We start from the raw sequence: 15,459 nt of genomic DNA on the forward strand, positions 1-15,459 counted from the left end.
ACTCGCTGCCCATGGGAGAGCACAGTGAAGTGTTAGTGTAGACTTCGCCTAAGGGTAAGCTGACAAAATTGACAAAATAGCTAGGAGTTTCAATAATGAGAGAAAAAATGTTTACCAGAAACTTTCTGAGAGATGAGTAATGATGAAAATCAAAATGTAATTATGTGCCGGATTAAAAGACAATTAATTAAAGAGAGGCATTAACTGCTATGCAGCAGGGAAAACATGAAGATGCTCTGTCTACTGAGTGAAAAGTCTCATATGAAGGAACTTGAAAAAGCTATTGCTGTAAACAAAAAAATGTCACCAGGTATGTCTGCGATAGAGTGTTCGGGTATCTTCCTGGAAGTAGTTCGAGGATACTTTTAGAATTCTATAATAATACATGAAACAATGAGAGATACTGGCAGAGTAGAAAGGTGCAGTGGCAATTCCAATAAGAAAATCAGGCAAAATATTTTCAAAAGAGGAGGCCCACTGACCAATTGCCCTTATGTCCTGACTGGATAACATCACAGAGAGAGAAGGGTGAATATATACATACTTATCGTAGAACTGGAAGGGCCTTTGAGACATCATGGAGTCCAGTTCCCTGCACTCACAGCAGGACTTATCACTATCCCTGACAGTTTCCACCCCCACATTTAAACTGCCTCAGACCTTCGAAAGTCCCCCTGAAGTATTGAGCTCACAGCCCCGGTTTTATAAGGGCAAGGCACTAATCACTGAAGTATTCCTTCCCCGAACCCACCACTGCATTAGCTGGGATGAAAGGTTGGTTGTTCATTGGACAATCCAGGGTATTAAATTAAAGTGCAGAGTGGTTTTAGGAGCGGAAGATACAGCATTCACCATACAGTTAAACCGAAAAATGAAATGTCAAAAACAATGAGAAACAAAGGTTTCATTTTAGCAGTCTTTGTAGATACAGGAAAAGGATTTGGCATGCTATGGAGGGCAGATTTATTGTACAGAACAGGCACAACAGGGATAAGGAAGACAATGGATGGATGGATGAATTAGAAAATTTTTGAGTAAAAAGGACGATGCAGGTAAGAGTTGGGACTTTTGTGCCAACTCTGTATAAAAGTTCCCTGCTGTCAGGGGGAGCTGAGATCCTTGCCCAGCCCCAGGGCAAGGCTGCAGGGAGGGAAAGAGGTGGATCTATGCTCCCATAAGGGCCAAGTACTCACGTAGAAGGGGCAGAGCTGCTGCAACTAGCCCTCAGCATCTGCTGGAACATGCTGTACCCCAGCCCCTGTACCCTCAGAGGCAACACAGGGTGCAGCATGCAGTGGTCTGGTGACGATTTAAAGGGCCCAGGGTTCCAGCAGCTGACCAGAAGCCCTGAGCCCTTTTGAATTGCCAGGTCCCAGGGCATCTTCCTGCTTTGTACCCCCATCAGCACACCTGCCTACTGTGTGCCATTTTTATCAGTCAGACCTTAATGTTCTTATGATGAATGACCTTCCAAAGTGAGTAAGTGCTGGGGTAGCTATCATGCTACTTGCAGATGAGTGTGCTTTATGGGCTAGGACAAGGGTGGGAAAGATGCAACCCACAGGTCAGATCCAGCCCACCAATCCTTGAATCCAGCACATGGATATCCCTTGTGACTTCAGAAAGGAGAGAGCACTGAGTGCTGACCCCACCACCAGGAAAATCTCTCAGTTTCTATTGGCCAGTGTCTAAAGCTGCCCCTGCCTCCAGCAAATTTTCTCAGCTCCTATTGGCTGGAAATCAATGCTGGGGGTGGGAAGCATACAGCACAATTTTTCAGCTCCCATTGGCTGGTTTCTGGCAAATCAGAGCTGAAAGATTTTGTTGGGGGCAGGGGAAGTGCAGTACAATTCCTCAGGTTCCATTGGCTGGTTTCCAGCCAATAGGAGCTAAGAGATTTTTCGGGGGGTGGGGACAGCATGCAAAACTGGCCTATGAGAGTGGAGTGATTTCGCTGGAATTTGGGGGCGGTGGGCAGTGCAGCACAATTTCTCTGCTCCCATTGGCCAGTTTCTAGCCAAAAGAAGCTGAGAGATATTGCTGGGGCTGGGGCTGGGGCTGGGGCAGTGGTGAAACTCTCCCCTCCCTTCCCCACTAAGAGCAGAGAATCACATTGACCAGCCTAGGGGATTAGCGCTGCTTGCAGGCTGAGAAGCCTACCTGTCACTGCTGCTGGCCAGGAACTACTTAGGTAAGTGCCTTCCAGCCACAGCCTGGTTCTGGCACGCCACCTCAACTCCCTCCCAGATCCAGCACCTCTTCTTATGCCCATTTCCCCACACCAGAATCTTCTCCTTCACCCATCCCCCCTCCTGGACAGTGAACCCCAATACAGTGCCCCAGGTTACCACCCAAACCCTCTACACACTCCTGCCCCCATGTCTCCATCACAACTCTCACTCAGACCCTGCTCTCACTCCTACATCCCTCTCCCAGGTCAGAATCCTCTCCTACCCTCTCCCAGCCCCTCCACCCCACTGCACACCTTCAGTCACAACCCCTCCTTCTACCAAACTCCATTTAAGACCCCACATCCTCTCTTGCACCTCAAACCCTGCGCCCGAGCTTCCTTCTGCACCCATCTTCCATCCCAGACCCCACATTCCTTCCATTGAAAAGGGTGGCCCTTCACCACCTACCAAAATCTTAGAGTGGTCCCCATGCCTAGGCTAAGAGCAGAACTTTGAGGGAGCTGAGAAGAGAATCGACACAGCATTATAAGTTTTTGGGCTGGAGATAGGTGTGGGGTTTCAAGTTCAGTTTAAGGACCGATCATTATAAAGACAGGAAAAGCTCCAAAGGAATGTAAACTGTGTGGTTCTGGAGTGCAACATAGGTAAGAAATTGAAATTCCTGGGGATAATATTTGATAGTAAAATACTTTGGAAAGCTCATCTAGACTAGGGTAAAGAAAAATGCAAAGGAGAGATCAACTTGCTCAAGAGCATGCTGGGACTGATTGGGTGGCAGAAAAGATAACATTGCTAGTGGTAACAGAGAGGAAGCCGTGCGAGTCTGTACACTATCAAAACAAAAAGCAGTCAAGTAGCACTTTAAAGACTAGCAAAATAGTTTATTAGGTGAGCTTTCGTGGGACAGACCCACTTCTTCAGACCATAGCCAGACCAGAACAGACTCAATATTTAAGACACAGAGAACCAAAAACAGTAAGCAAGGAGGACAAATCAGGAAAAGATAATCAAGGTGAGCAAATCAGATAGTGGAGGGGTGGGGGGGAAGATCAAGAATTAGATTGAGTCAAGTATGCAGACAAGCCCCTATAGTGACTCAGAAAGTTCCCATCACGATTTAAACCATGTGTTAATGTTCCGAATTTGAATATAAATGTCAGTTCGTCCACTTCTCTTTCGGAATGGGGCATTCTGTCAATGACCTCAAGGTATGTGTGTTACTGAAGAGAAATTATCACTCTGTTTTAGAAAGAGAAGTGGAGGAACTGACATTTATATTCAAATTCGGCACATTAACACATGGTTTAAATCGTGATGGGAACTTTCTGAGTCACTATAGGGGCTCATCTGCATACTTGACTCAATCTAATTCTTGATCTTCCCCCCACCCCTCCACTCTCTGATTTGCTCACCTTGATCATCTTTTCCTGATTTGTCCTCCTTGCTTACTGTTTTTGGTTCTCTGTGTCTTAAATATTGAGTCTGTTCTGGTCTGGCTATGGTCTGAAGAAGTGGGTCCGTCCCATGAAAGCTCACCTAATAAACTATTATGCTAGTCTTTAAAGTGCTACTTGACTGCTTTTTGTTTTGATATTGCTAGTGGTGTGTAGCTTTGATCAGACTTGTTATTGACCAAGGCTGCCAAGCTTATGGATCAGTGGAAAAAATCAAAATTTAAAAAATTAGAGGTAATACAAGCACAGGCAGTATGAATTGGGTGGGGTGAAGTTAGTACAGCACTTTTATGCACTACAGAAAGCTGCTACAGGGTGAGCCTCTCCAGTCCAGGACCCTTGGGACCTGACTGGTGCCCAATGAGAGAATTTGCCAGATCACAGGAGGTCAATATTATTTAGCAGCATTATCAACACTTCCATTGCTTATGGGCTCTTAGAAGACATTTAGGCTGTGTCTTACGCTACAAAAATAACTTTGAAGTTGCTTATTTCGAAGCTCAAGTTTGAAGTAAGCAACTTCAAAGTAGTGTGTCTACACACGCCTTACTTCAAAGTTAAACTTCAAAGTAAGGCACTACTTCATTTCCAGGAATGGAGTAAGGACTTCGAAGCTGGGCTACCTACTTCGAAGTTAACTTTGATGCAAGGGAAAAAAATGCGTGTAGACTCTTTGCTGGCTACTTCGATGTAGTGCATAACTCCATAGTTAACTTCAGTGTTAGTTCCTATCGAAGACACACCTTTAGGGTTAATTTAGAGCTAAACAACAGCACCAAACACTGCGAGCCAGGACTAGTGGCTGTAAACAAACTTTATGGGACTGCAGGAAACTTGTAAACCCATGATAAGCGGTCGTCCAGCTAACTAAAATCATGCCAGCTTACAGATGTTGCTGTACGAGAGAGTGCTGGACTAGAGAGGTTCATCCTGTAGTGAAATGTGAGTTAAATTGCTAATGTAATTACTGAAGTTAAGTTAAGTTTCTTGGCCAAATTAATGAGAATTGCAATGATGAAAACACCAAACAAATATATAAGGCTTGTTAGGAATTCCGCAGGTCACCTACAAGCCATAATGTTGAAACTCCATATGCCATTTGAGCTAAAATGTGGATGCAGGAATTGAAAGAAAAGGAAAAGCTAAACAATGTCAAAGCTTTTGATCATGGGCAAAATTAATTAGAGCTGGAAAACTATGAGTCCAAACATGGATTTTGATTTATTTTAAAAACTTGAGAGTAAAAAGGGGACGATAGGTGTAAAAAATGAAGTGTACCACCATATAGATGAAACATAGTCTTTTTTTTTTTTGTCAAATATGAGCAGACGGGTCCAAAAAGAAATAAAACAGGAAACGTAGGAATGTATTATACACCAAAGTTAGGGATTTGTACATATATAATAATATAGCTGTCACTAAACTGGATTTGAGATGCACACCTAGCAGCTGCAGTCACTTTTTTCAGATTCAGTATCAGGCTTTAAGAACTGCCATGCTGGGTCACACCAAAGGTCCATCTAGCCCAGTATCCTGTCTTCTGACAGTGGCTTAATGCTAGATGCCCCAGAGGGAGTGAACAGAACAGGTAATTATCGAGTGATCCCTCTCCTGTAATCCATTTACAGCCCCTGACAAATAGAGGTGAGGAGCACCATCTCTACCCATCCCGGCTAATATGTATCGATAGACCTAGCTCCCGTGAATTTATCTACTTCTTTTTGAACACTGTTAAAGTCCTAGTCTTCACAACAGCTTCTGGCAAGGAATTCCACAGACTGATTGTGCGCTGTGTGAAGAAAAACTTCCTCTTGTTTGTTTTAAACCTGCCAACTATTAATCTCAGTTGATGACCCCTAGTTCTTCTGTTATGGGAACAAGTAAGTAACTTTTCCTTATTCACTTTCTCCTCACGCTTTCTGATGATTTTATAGATCTCTGTTATATTTCCCCCCTTAGTCTCCTCTTTTCCAAGCTGACAAGTCCCAGTCTTTTTAATCTCTCTTCATATGGCACCCATTCCAAACCCCTAATCATTTTAGTTGCCCCTTTCTGAACTTTTTCCAATACAGATATATCTTTTTTGAGATGAGGTGACCCCATCTGTACACAGTATTCAAGATTTGGGCATACCATGGATTTATATAGAGGCAATAAAGTATTCTATGGCTACGTTTACACTACAAGATACATTCGAATGTATTAAAATCAATTTTGTAATACTGGGTTTTATAAATTTGAATTTGAGTATCCTCACCTTCCCACAGGCTCCCCACAAAGTCAACTTATTACTGCCACATTCAAGCAGCAAACATCAACTGTTGCAGCAGTGCATTGTGGGAACCTATCATCCCTCATCCCTGTAGCATTCTGCGTATTTTCACTGGTGCAGCATGGGAAAAAATGCCCCACGAGTGCTTGTGGGTATTTGACATCATCTTCCCACAGTGCATTGCCCTCACTCCCCATCCATGGTAAGCAAACAACCATCTTTCCATGCAGCAGGAAGGAAAAGTAGGGCATCAACAAAGACTGCTAAATTAACAGTAACCTATTGCTTCTATAACTGAATTGCTTTTTAAAACTGTAGCTGTAACTGAATTATCAAAGATTTTATAAAAAGCAGCAGGTGTGTGTGTCTTCTCAACTGGCCTTCCACCCACTGTCACCGCTCTCTGGACTACATCTGATCCCTGAAAATAACACAGGGACAATGCAAAGCGCAGATAGTAAAGGTTTTGAAAAAAAGGTTTGGTGAGGGAGGGTTTTTGGCTTCCCAGTTCGTTATACAGCTTCTGTGTCCCGGGATCTTCCAGCAGTCTGTGTCTTCTCAACTGGCCCTCCACCCACTCTTCCCTGCATGAAGCAATCCAAAGTTAGAAGAAAGACGATAAGGAAGGCTAGGAAAAAAAGATTTTTGGCTTCCCTCTTCACTACACAGGCTTTGTCAACACAGGGGATGGGGCTCACCAAATTTCATTGCCATTGGGGGGAGGTTTGGTATTTGGGAGGTTGAATGGCCAGTTGACATGGTCCCTGAAAATCTTTTTGGGTGGTACAGTGTGGGTTCTGTGGCTTGAGCCACTTGAACTGTCCCCACTGGGCAGCAGCCAGGCCCCACAAGTCTTAGCCACCAGGATTAGACTTCCTCTGGGCGGCTGCAAGCCCCAGAAAATCTTAGCCACCAGGGTGGGGGGAGACTTCCCCATGGCAACAGCTAGCCCCCAGTTTCCTTGTTCTGGAAGATGGGGTGGGGGTGTAGGGTGGAAGGCCAGTTGAGGTTCCTCTCCACACACACACACCCTGGTGGCAGCCAGGCCCTGCAAGTCATAGCTACCAGAGGAGAATTCCCTGGTGGTAGCCAGGCCCCTCAAGTCTTAGCCACCACAGGAGACTTCCCCCAAGTGGCTGCAAGCCCAAAAAATCCTCCCTGCCCTTGGAGCCCTAGCCACGTGCAAGCCAGGGCATGGTGCTGCCTGGCAGCATGGCCAGAACTGAACAGCAGGTATGTCCTTTTCTTGGGTTGGGGCTAGCCATGTAATGTGGTTGGGTGTGGGAAAGACCCCGACTACTTGGGGCTTGGGGGGGAGGGAGTGGGGGGCACACACAAATGTAAAACACTGAGAAGTTTCTCAGACTCTCATACAAGCATGCCCCCCCACCCCCCAACAGCCTTGGTGCCACGCGGTGTGGTGCAGCAGCATCTGACACCAAGCAGCACAGAAAAAGTAGCAAGTGCTCAGCTAGCAGAGGTAGGGACAGAACCATGAACTCTGTGGTGGGGCTATTTGTAATGGGTAGATGCGCTCACAGCACTGCTAGCGAAGAAAGAAAGACGTTTCTAATACAAACTTCTCATACAAACATGACCCAACAGGCACAGGCTTCCTCGTCCTGAATTGAAATTCACGGTCTTCTTGTTACCTAATTCTTATGTACGTGGAGAGCAGCGGAGATGGAAGCAGCCAGAGCGGAGCACTGTGGGGCATTGTGGGGTACATATGGGACAACTCTGGAGGCCAGTAAATACAATTTACAGACGTAGCGCTTCCACACTAGCTTTCATTCGAACTTTTAGATTTGAACTTGACGTGACACCCACCTGGTTTTGGCGATGTTTTGATATAGATATTAGTGCTCCCTAAATCGAGCTAATGGTATTTACATTGAAGACAGTCATATTGTAATATCGAGCTAATTGCCTTAAATTTATCTTGTAGTGTAGATGTAGCTTATGTCTGATTCTGTGTCTCTTTTTTAATGATTCCTAACATTGTTTCCTTTTTTGATTGCTGCAGCACACTGAGTGGATGTTTTCAGAGAACTATCCACAATGACTCTGAGATCTCTCTCTTGAGTGATTTACTTGACTTTAACCTGTGTGCTCTGGGTGGAGCATAGGTCATCCACAAGTCTCCTCCACTTCACTCTGTCTAGGGACAAAACTTCTAGCTCACCCCAACAGTACTCCAGTTGTTGTCCTTCAGTCTCAGTAGATCTTCTCCACGTAGTCTGAGGTGTTCCTCTTTTGCATTTTCCTCGTGTGTTCCATTTGCTAGCTTGAGGGACTATGCTGGCTGATGGTTTTCTGAGAGTGTGGCCTAGCCATCCCCACTTTCTTCTCTTGATTTGAACATCAAGTGATTCTTGTTCCGTTCTGCTCCAGAGCTCCCTGTCTGTGACCAAGTCTTGCCATTTGATATCAAGGATGTACCTCAGGCATCTGTTTATGAATGTCTGTAGCTTGTGATCTGAAGACTTTTTAGTATGCCAGGTCCCACATGCATACAACAGCACACTCCTCACATTTGTGTTGAAGATCTGCAGTTTCTTTGCAGATACTATTTGTGATCACCATATGGGACGAGGAGACTTGAATGCATCTGTTGTTTTTTCCATTCTGGCATTGATATCCTTATCTGTTACACAGTCTCTGCCCCTAATACTCCCCAAGTAGGTGAGCTGCTCCACATCTTCCAAGTCATCCCCTCCCAGTGTGATCGTGTTGTTATTGGACTAGTTGATCCTCATTGTCTTGGTCTTTCCCTTATTGATGCTCAGTCCAGACACTGATGCAGTTGTTGCTAGTATTGTGACCTTTTCTTCCATGCTTTCGTGTTGGTGTGAAAGGTGGGTGATATCATAAGCAAAATTAATGTCCTCTAGCTGTTCTCTCTTGGGTGGTTATGGCTAAATTAGTCTGCATCATTTTGTATCTATGATTGGGATTATTTTTTCCGATGTGAATTACTTTAGATTTATCAACATTAAAAGTAATTTACCACTTGATTGACCAATCACCTGGTTTTTCAGATCCTTCTGAAACAGTTCACTGTCTGCTTTGTTCTTAACTATCTTGAGCAGTTTGGCATCATCAGCAAATTTTGCCACCTCAGCGTTTACTCCTTTCCCCAATTTGTTTACTAATACATTGAATAGGATTGGTCCCAGTACAGACCCATGGGGGACACCACTAGTTACCTCTGTCCATTCTGAAAACTGACCATTTATTCCTAACCTTTGTTTCCTGTCTTTTAACCAGTTATCAATCTGTGCATGGTCCTTCCCTCTTGACCCATGACAGCTTTCTGGCAATCAGAGATGGGGATATGCTTTTAGATGGGGATACACGTAGCATTAATTTGGATCCCAGTGCATATAAGGATAACAGGGAATAAAATGGAGGACAAAACAACTACAGGAACTGTAAGACATAGGGGGACTAACATAGAAATACCCTCAAATCAACAAATAACAAGCATTCCTGGAGAACCTTGGAGAACGACAACTTTATCAGTTCATGAGCATGAGTAACAAGCAGTCCTGTAGCACTAACAAGTTTATCAGGTCAAGTTTGTTCGTCTCGACGGTGCTCCAGAACTGCTTGTCATTTGTGAAGCTACAGATTAACACTGCTGCCCCCTCTGAGCTTAAATAACAGACATTCAGAAGCCTACTGTAGAAAAATTTGAAAGAAGGATGGCAAAAAAAATGGATGAAAAAAGAGGAAAAATTGTTTTAACTTGTACTTCAGAGTTGAGGTTAAGGACCTGCCTCAAGGCCAGGAGTGGGTAAGTGGAGTGATTTTGTTTGGAGTACTAAGTGGCCATTGTGGTTTAAATGCACCCTATTTAAATCAACAAACACAAAGGACTGTGTCCAGGCAAGGCACTGCATTTAGCCATATGGAGTAGAAATCTATCAGCCTCACAAGGAAGCTTGCACAAACTCAGACAATCATCTTTCTGTCCAAATGCAAACGAATGGACATCATACCAAATGGACTAAAGGTGAAAAATCCTTTGCAATCTACATACTGCACAGACTACAGTGAGAGACTATGCCACACACTCTCGAAGAAACTGAGGAACCACCTAATCAGCATCCTGTACAACAAACAGGAGAACTCAAAAAAGAGCTCTCAAATCTGGAGTCTTTCATAAAAAAAACAACCTTCAACACAAACTTCCACACTGCTGAACTTTACTAAAATAAGACAGGAGATTTACATTAGACACTTCACTGCTCTACAGAGGAGAAAGGACTGCAAGCTGTCTAAACTCCTGCCTGCCACACAGAGCCACAGCAGTGGTACCACTAACTCAGCCAGCAATATTGTCAATCTGTCCAGCTACACACTCAGCTCAGCAGAAGAGTCTGCTCTTTCTCAGGGACTCTCTTTTTGCCCCACCACCCGCACAAACATGATACAGTTCTGCAGTGATCTGGAAGCCTACTTTCGCCATCTCAGACTCAAATAATACTTTCAACACAACACTGACCAGCACACCATTACACAGACACCCTCCCAGCAGCACAAGATGAATAACTCCACATGGACTCCTCCTGAGGGTAGAAATAACAGTCTGGACCTATACATAGAAAGCTTCCGCCAACGCGCACAGGCAGAAATTGTGGAGAAACAGCATCATTTGCCTCACAACCTCAGTTGTGCGGAATGCAATGCCATCCACAGCCTCAGAAACAACTCTGACATTATAATCAAAGAGGCAGATAAAGGAGGAGCTACTGTCATCATGAATAAGTCTGACTACCAGAAGGCTTCCAGACAACTCTCCAATACCAGATTTGACAGGCTACTTTCCTCAGATTCCACTGAGGAATACACTAAGAAACTACACTATCTTCTCAGGACACTCCCTACACAAGCACAAGAACAGATTTATACCAACACACCTCTAGAGCCCCATCCGGGACTATTCTACCTACTACCCAAGATCCACAAACCTGGAAATCGTGGACACCCCATCATCTCGGGCATTGGCACTCTCACTGAAGGACTGTCTGGTTATGTGGACTCTCTCCTCAGACCCTATGCCACCAGCACTCCCAGCTATCTCTGAGACACCACTGACTTCCTGAGAAAACTGCAATACACTGATGACCTACCAGAAAACACTATCCTAGCCACCATGGATGTAGAGGCTCTCTATACCAACATCCCACACAAAGATGGAATAAATGCTGTCCAGAACAGTATCCCTGATGATGCTACAGCACATCTGATGGCTGAGCTCTGTAACTTTATCCTTACACACAACTACTTCAGATTTGGTGACGATATATACCTTCAAATCAGCGGCACAGCTATGGGTACCCGCATGGCCCCTCAATATGCCAATATTTTCATGGCTGACCTGGAACAGCGCTTCCTTAGCTCTTGTCCACTAACACCCCGTCTCTACTTACACTACATTGATGACATCTTCATCATCTGGACCCATGGGAAGGAGACTCTGGAGGAATTCCATCGGGACTTCAACAACTTTCACGCCAACATCAACCTCAGCCTGGAACAGTCTACACAGGAGATCCACTTCCTGGACACCATGGTGCTAATACACGATGGCCACATCAATACCACCCTGTACTGTAAACCCACTGACCGCTACGCCTACCTTCATGCCTCCAGCTTCCATTGCAGACACATCACACGATCTATCGTCTACAGCCAAGCACTAAGATATAACTGCATTTGCTCCAACCCCTCCGACAGAGACAAACACCTACAGGATCTCTACCAAGCAGTCTTGAAACTGCAATACCCACCTGAGGAAGTGAAAAAACAGAGCCAGATGTGTGCCACGAATCCTCTTACTACAGGACAAGCCCAAGAGAGAAACCAACAGAACACCACTAGCCATCACCTACAGTCCTCAGCTAAAACCTCTACAGCGCATCATCAGGGATTTACAACCCATCCTGGACAATGATCCCCCACTTTCACAGGCCTTGGGAGGCAGACCAGTCCTTGCCCACAGACAACCTGCCAACCTGAAGCAAATCCTAACCAGCAACTATACACTGGACCACAGTCACTCTAACTCAGGGACCCATCCATGTAACAAACCTCGTTGCCAGCTCTGCCCATATATCTACACCAGCAACACCATTACAGGACCTAACCAGATCAGCCACACCATCGTGGGTTCATTCAGCTGCACATCTACCAATATAATTTATGCCATCATGTGCCAGCAATGCCCCTCTGCTATATATATTGGACAAACTGGACAGTCTCTACATAAAAGAATAAACGCACACAAATCAGATATCAGAAATGGCAATATACAAAAACCCATATGAGAGCTCGTCAATCTCCTGGGCCACACAGTAGCAGATTTAAAAGTAACTATCCTACAGCAAAAAAATGTCAGGACCAGACTCCAAAGAGAAATTTCTGAGCTACAATTCATCAGCAAATTTGACGCCCTCAGCTCTGGCTTAAACACAGACTGTGAATGGCTGGCTAAATACAAAAGCAGCTTCCCCTCCCTTGGTGTTCACACCTCCAGATCAACTGCTGGTAGTAAGCCTCATCCGTGCTGACTGAGCTAACCTTGTTATCCCCACCCTTGCTCTGGCTTATTTATACCTGGCCCTGCAGATTTCCAAGACCAGCCTCTGATAAAGTGAGTCTGTGCTCACGAAAGCTCATGCTCAAAACTTTTCTGTTAGTCTATAAGGTGCCACAGGACCGTTCGTTGCTGTGTTCATGCTGTGGCCTTGTCTACACTTACCTTTACCATCAGACTACTTCAGCTACATAAATTGTTGAAGTCGACACATCTACTGTAGTGTTTTCCACTCAATAAAGTGGATGGGGGCTCCTCTCCTGTCAATGCAGCTACTCTTCACACTTTGTTGGAGCACCAGCACTGATGGGAGTGTGTTCGGAGATCAATTTATTGCACCTTCAATGACACGATAAATCAATGCCCCGTGGCTCAATCCCTGTTGAGTTAACCCCCGGTGTAGTGAAGACATGTCCGGTAAGGTGGAAGAAACAACTGTTCACTGTCAACGGCTCTGTAAGGGCTTTGCTCAAGAAAGGGGAAAGCTTTCCAAGGGATTTAAATGGCTTGTGATACGAGAAGTTTGCTCCTTCTGCCCCGAGATTGTCAGGTGATATAACCATGCCTTTCTCACACAACCCCATTTCCCCAGCATTTTTACTACGTAACGGCTATGTCTACACTAGCCCCAGAACTCCGAAAGGGGCATGATAATGAACCTAATCGAAAGACGCTAATGACATAATGGCGGCTGCAGCACTTTGGTTATAGGAATAAGAGGATTTCAAAGTGTGTGGGGGTCCTTTCAAAAAGGACCCTGTGCAGACAAGCCATGCCTCATTAGCATCTTTCAATTAGGTACATTATCATCCCCCTTTCAAAGTTGTGGGGCTAGTGTAGATATAGCTGTTATGTGGTAAAAATGCTGGGGAAATGGGGTTGTGTGAAAAAGGCACAGTTACATCACCTGACAGACTCGGGACAGAAGGAGAGAAGGTAAGTGGCTGGCTGTTTAGGAGTGATAGCCAGTGGTCCAGTCATGTCTGTTTTGACAAAAAGAAAAAAATCTATGAGTGGCATCACAGGCAGCAAGTAAGGTGCTAAGGAAGGCCTTAAGCTAAGGTCTGCAGGAGTCTACATACACTTGGGTGCCCACTGGTCTATGCTAGAATAATGAAGGCCACAAGGACCAGAGCCCAGCTTAGGCTGAGGAGGGGACTCCAGGGGAATTAGCCGAAAGGGCTGAGAATAGGGCCCAGAAAGTGTCCAGAAGAGAAGCCTCTGAAGTGCAGCAAATACTCTTTCAGTGAGGTTTTAGTTTGGGCTCCCCCAGCTAGGGAGTCTGCACACCAGCTTAGACTGGCTGTCATCTGCGCCCCCTCGGTGCAAAGACCCGTCACCAACTATCTCCTTCCCTGCAGTGTAATAAGTTTCAGAGGGACAGCCATGCTAGTCTGTGCCAGAAAAAACAGCAAAGAGTCCTGTGGCACCTTAAAGACCAACAAATCTATTTGGGCACAAGGCTTTGTTGGTTGGATCTCTCGTCAGGTGCATAAAGTGGAAACAACAGGTTGGCGGGTATATATAAATACATAGATGGGAGTGTTCCATTACTATGTAGAGGAACAGTGCTAATTAGGCCAATTTGTACCCTGGGAGCAGCAGCCTAGGAAGCTCTGTCCCCTGCTTTGGGTTACAGGCACCTCCTCCATTGCTCCCATTGGCCGGAAATCCCAGCAAATGAGAGCAGCAGTGGAAGGTGCCTTCCAGCCCAGGACATCATGGAGCAACCTGTGCCACCATCCCCTCCCCTTCACCTGCAGAGCCACACCAGGTCCCCATCCATGCCCACCTCCCACTCCCTACTCCTGTACCCCCTCCCACCCAAACCCCGCACCCTCAACCTGCTCCTGCTTCCTACCTCCTGCTCAGGTCCTGCACTCTCAACCCCAGCCCCCTCCTGCACCCTACTTCCAGCCCCCTACCCTGCTGCTTCTCCCTACTACCCACCCAGACTCTGCCCCCCAACCCTCAACCTGCTCACTGGCAGCCCTCTCCTACAGACTGAAATCCTCATTTTTAGCCCCAATCCAGAGAGAGGGGCCCAAAAAAATGTACTAGTCCTAGGCCCCCAGATGAGTTAATCTGGCCTGGGGGTGAGGGACCCTGAGCCTGCAATGTGAGGGGAACCCTGGCACTCTGAGTTCCATGTGTGAGGTGAGTGTTTCTCTTCTTTTTTCTGCATATCATTTGGGGGGCCACATCCATGAGTTGGGCAGGTTGTTTTTGCTTCTCGTTTTTGTGTGCCCCCCCATGCAAAAAAAGGTTCCTCACCCCTGGCTTATGCTCTAATCAATTTGTTATTCTTTAAAGTGCCACAGGACTCCACATTGTTTTTGTGTAACAAGGGATACCACGGGCAAATCTCTCAAGCGCCTTATGCCCCAAAGTGCCAAAGTCATTTTTGAAATGTGGACTTTGGGCTCCTGAAGTGCTTTTGAAAACTTTATTCAGAATTTTCATTCCTATGGAAGCTGTCCCCACTCCTTTTCCGTTTTTTTTCCTTCTTCTTACAGCACAATAGCACAGTCACTCAGTCATTGCTGATTAACTGATTTCACAGCTTTTATTAATGAACCCAAATTCTCCACCTCCCTGGTCTCCTGGTCTTATATTTGCTGTAATACCTCTCTATAGCTTCACATTGTTCCTCTAAACATTTCTCCTTATTCTTTCTGGCTGCTTTCTTTACCTTGTTGCATTTCACCCTATATTGTTGTGCTGCCATCTCAGAAACATCTCTTCCGCTCTTCAACACTCTCTTCTCTTGAACCAACTTCAGTGTCTCCTGGGTAATCCACTTCTCATTGATCTTTTCTTCTTATGGAACAGTCCGCTCAATTGCCTCTTCCATAGCGATGGCTCTCCCTCTGACTCTCTTATCTAGGTCTTTCTCTGTGGTGATATTCTTAACCTTCTCTTTGAGTGCTGCTCTAT

Source organism: Carettochelys insculpta, chromosome 1 (assembly GCF_033958435.1).
Source record: "Carettochelys insculpta isolate YL-2023 chromosome 1, ASM3395843v1, whole genome shotgun sequence".
NCBI classification, from domain to species: Eukaryota; Metazoa; Chordata; order Testudines; family Carettochelyidae; genus Carettochelys; species Carettochelys insculpta.